This window comes from Branchiostoma belcheri, unplaced genomic scaffold, assembly GCF_001625305.1.
Source record: "Branchiostoma belcheri isolate BF01 breed outbred unplaced genomic scaffold, Haploidv18h27 scaffold182, whole genome shotgun sequence".
NCBI classification, from domain to species: Eukaryota; Metazoa; Chordata; class Leptocardii; order Amphioxiformes; family Branchiostomatidae; genus Branchiostoma; species Branchiostoma belcheri.
In genome coordinates this window covers 49,077-53,566 of record NW_017803291.1, presented here as the reverse complement: position 1 = coordinate 53,566, position 4,490 = coordinate 49,077, and the positions used below count along the sequence as shown (strand labels likewise).

The window sequence follows — 4,490 nt, the reverse complement described above, 5'->3', positions numbered from 1 at the left end:
GTCTTGTACTACCCCTGGCAAACCAAACGTTCCTTCACTGCATCTTGCTCAGATGCGGCACATCAACAAGAGCACTGACCCCAATGAAGATGTATGACACATATTTCTATAAATTCATTGTCTACACACGCTCCCCTGATGTTCCGGCTCACCAACCTAAGGTCTGTAAATGCAGAAAACCAAAAGAGGATGTTCTCAAAGCTGAAGGGTATTTTGCGACATCATCGAGACGACCAGGAGAAGACGGAATGGGGGTTATAAGACTCCAGGCAGAACTATCAAAAGCAAGCTGTGAATACAAAGGGGAGAGTGCAGTGTCAGCCCTTAATGGAAATCTGCGGAAAAGCCTCCAAGAGCAAAACACGATCATGCCATGGGACTACATGACAAGGAGAAACATCAGAGGGAACTTCCAACTACATCTGGAAAGAATTGCTGATTTCTCGGTGTGTGGTGAGGGAATATGGTGGCGTCAGGTGCCTCCCGGCATTGAATTTCTGGATGGACCAAATAAAGTGGACACTAGGACTTACCCGCCTTTGCATCACTTTCGCTGTAGCAGCCTTAAACAGGAACAGAAGTACCTGATGGAAAATTGAAATGAGTGCATACAGAAGTTTTGCAATGGAGAGTTGATGATGCCGCACACAATCTATAATGGCTCTGATGTGATCTCCAAACCTGTGTTGAGCATGCAGTGAGTGGGAAGACAGAGATAGTATACCATCACACATACCACCACAACAGAACACAGCTGAAGACATGACTCCAGAGGAAGAGCCTAACAGCAGGAAAGGCAGTCAGAATGAGACAACACATTACACCTCCGATTCTGAAGAGGAAGTCACATTCATCAAGCTTCACTGTTACATCCACACGTACAGAGGAGCATGGAGACATACAAGATCACAGCATCAAAACATCTAGTTCTAGTAGATGCACCTACAAAACAACACTTTGCCAAAATCTGCAAGGCATCCTGGGCGAATGCTCGTCTTTGAAAGACCTTGATGAAGCAAGGCAGAAGTTCAAGTTGAGGCCCAGCTTGAAGGAATAGTAAGTATGCTTGCTGGAACAGGACCCCTGTCATGGGACCAGGAGCATTCGCAACAAAGTGCCGACTCATACTTTGCTGGTTCCACTGCAAGAAAGCCTGGACTGCAAACCTGCTGCCTAAACTGCCGACAGATGTCTCAGCAACTGTGTGCGACCAGATGTGTGCTAAGTAACATCTAGTGTCAGTGCATAGTAAACCAGTCAGAATTGCCCTGATGAAGATGTCAGATGGGCATCGAAACGTCGGCTTGAAAAATAAATGGTTGTGATAGAAAGAACTTTGCTATTCTATCTTTTTCATACTGGGCACCATCCCTATTAACACCTTGTTTTTCCTTTCTTTAGATGTGTCAAAACACTGCCAGGTACAACATGAAATTGGCCGTTGTTCAGTGTCAAGTTCTACAAAAGTATGGCAAACTGATGAAGGAGGCCAGCAGTAGGGAACCCAAACAGAGAGAGTTGGCTCGAAAATCCCTGGATCACTGGGGGATGTCTAGTCTGAAATAAACTCAGGTGTGTTAACTAATTGTATGATATCATATTTTATAAAACCAACTATCAGACCATTATACTTAACCATATAAAACTATATTGCACCGCAGAAGTCTTACAGTTTATCACAGGACATCTAGAGCCAAGGCTTAGTGTATTTCGCTATTTCTCTCATCTCCAGAATAATCATACCAGCACATTTATATCTCATCAACTCAGGCTACACCAATCCAATTTAATTTGTTGCTTCTCGGATTTTTTCAGAAAAAATTGGACCGACAAGCCGAAATTTAAAAAAAAGGCCAAGGCACCCCATGCTAGCTGGAAATGTTACAATAAGAGCCCTGATGTCAACATACCGGTGCTTTTACATATGGGAACAACAAGTCAGATAAAGGCCACATGCTCATTGACTTCCAATACGCCAACAAACTATGAAGCTGCAAGAAAGAAGAGGTGGACAGGGGGAACCACGGCCCGTCTTGCACGGCCAACTTCCCTCTGGCAGACCCCATTGGGAATGCGGAGGAGGAGTTAGCCAGACGGGCCGTGGTCGACATGCAGGGTAATCCGCAAAATCCAGTGTTACTCGACAAGGTGTTAACGGACAACGATTCGCATATACTATTAATAAAGGTAGTTCGAAACGCAACATAACTGTTGAAAACTAGATTTTACAAGAACAAGAGGACAAAGAAGAAAGTTGTTAAAAATAAAGTTGAGCGACCAGACAGTCGCGGGAAATAATAGTACGCAAGAGAAAAAAGTGGCACAAACCACAAGGAGCGATATCAAAGTGATGCAGGGAGGAAATGCGCCGTGCACGTCAACTCGATATAACTTGATATAGAGGTAATGCCTCGCCATGGGTGGGAGTGGGCAACTGAAAAATGCGAAATATTAAAACATGGGAATTTCCGCGACCGACTCAGGTTATCCTTGCGGCAAGTTATATTAGACGCTATATCGCTGCTGGCGGGCGGTGTTTGGTTTAGTCGAACATGTTAATAATGAAGCAGTATGTACAGTCCATCCCGCACTGGACCGGCCACATTTGAAATTCATATATTTACTAGAACTGAATCTGATGTCTTACTGATTTGTAATGCACTTTGTCCTGATCTGTGCGTATATTGAAGCTATACAATTTTATTCGCAAATGCATTTTGAACGTTCGGAAACTGTATGTTAAAGTTGTAGTCAATATGGTATTAAAATATAACATGACATTTTGTTGCTAATAGTCAAAGCCTACATGTACGTAGTCCACGTAGAAGGGGATGATGTGTGCATAATCCAAGAAAAGGCTTACCCCTCGATGTGAAAAAAGTGCAGAAGTGTTTCGTCAGCTTCTAGTTCTGCACACCAGAACGACCGGTGCTTCTACTACTAGACCAACACGCGGCACAAGTGACCAAGAAGGCCATCGAAGCAGTTGAAGCAAAAGCGATGAAAGCAGTGGAGGCAAAATCAGTGGAGGCAAAAGCGATGGGAGCAGTGGAAGTAAAAACGATGGAAGCAATGTTAAAGCAATGGAAGCAGTGGATGCAAAAGTGATGGATGCAGTGGAGGCAAAATCAGTGGAGGCAAAAGCGATGGGAGCAGTGGAAGTAAAAACGATGGAAGCAATGTAAAAGCAATGGAAGCAGTGGATGCAAAAGTGATGGATGCAGTGGAGACAAAACAAACAGGATGGAGAAAAAGAATCAGACGAAGATTGAGAAGATTGGCGAGATGCCTGAACCCGTTTGCTTGCTGCATTCGAAGGACTGAATAAATGGCAGACCATGTACACCAGCGAGCAGACCGCTCTCATCTTCAAAACAATGTTTGCAACAGACCAGCTCCATGAGGAGACAGAGAACCCCCTCTCCAATTCCATCACCACATTATCTACCATTCTCAACCCCATGGTTTGCCTCTCAATGTGAGCAATCGCATTTTGAATGCTTGTAAATTTTGGAGGGGTGAGAGAACTGCAATAACTTTTACTGGCTCTCACCCCAGCATTGAATACAATAAATACATAATTAATCATACTGAACTATCACTGATCAGCAAACTACCATAGTCTTACGCCGGGGACAATAACACAATAATGTTTCCAGCGATACATAACTTTGATCCACTCAGCTCCAACCTGTAGACCAGTCATACATTAAGACATGGAAAACTTTATCTAACTGGCAATAGCTTTTTTGGTATTTTAAATCCCACTGACATGTGAACCTTTCATATTTTTACAGAATCAGCAATTCAGAATCATTACAAGACTGCAGCCAGCAATTAGCAAGTAAGCAACTATAATATCTATATCAACACATGGAACGATATAATCTTAGTATGATTGGTAGACAGAATAATGCTGAGTATTCAGTGTCAGATTTATGTCGTATAATTAAATATATAGCACTAAACACAATGAAGAACTGATGACAAAATAATAATACCTTATGTCCATAATAGAGAAGTTACACCATAAATATATACATGTATTAGAGAACTTATTTTATATCGACTTCTTTCAATACACTGTACTTTGATATTCATTATAATTCATAGAGACCGAGGCCCATCAAATGATCGAAACTGTTGTGCTGAAGAAGGATAGAATTCCTGACATCAAGAAGCTTTCTTCAGAACCTCAAACCAGCTGTCTGGAGGGCTCCGCTCAACGCTCAAACACTGGTACCAAAAGATGACCCACTTCTCCAGGATAGGTAGCGTTTGCAGGTAATATTTTCCATTCCTTGATTTATCTGTAAGAGTGCAGCCAGTTGCAATATCATGAATGGCCGTAAGGCGATGCCAGACAATACCGGGTACGATCGAAGAAGATACTATAAGTGTAACAATGTATATTGTTAATATTATAAGGTAAGAATAACAATAGAAAGCATTGTATTATCGCCATAGAAAGCGTTGTATGATCCCCCCCC

At 42.4% G+C, this 4,490-nt stretch overlaps 1 pseudogene; it reads left to right on the top strand.

Moving 5' to 3' along the window:
• Positions 1 to 762: 762 nt before the first annotated feature.
• LOC109467574 overlaps positions 763 to 4,490 on the top strand; it is a 47,682-nt pseudogene continuing 43,954 nt past the window's right edge.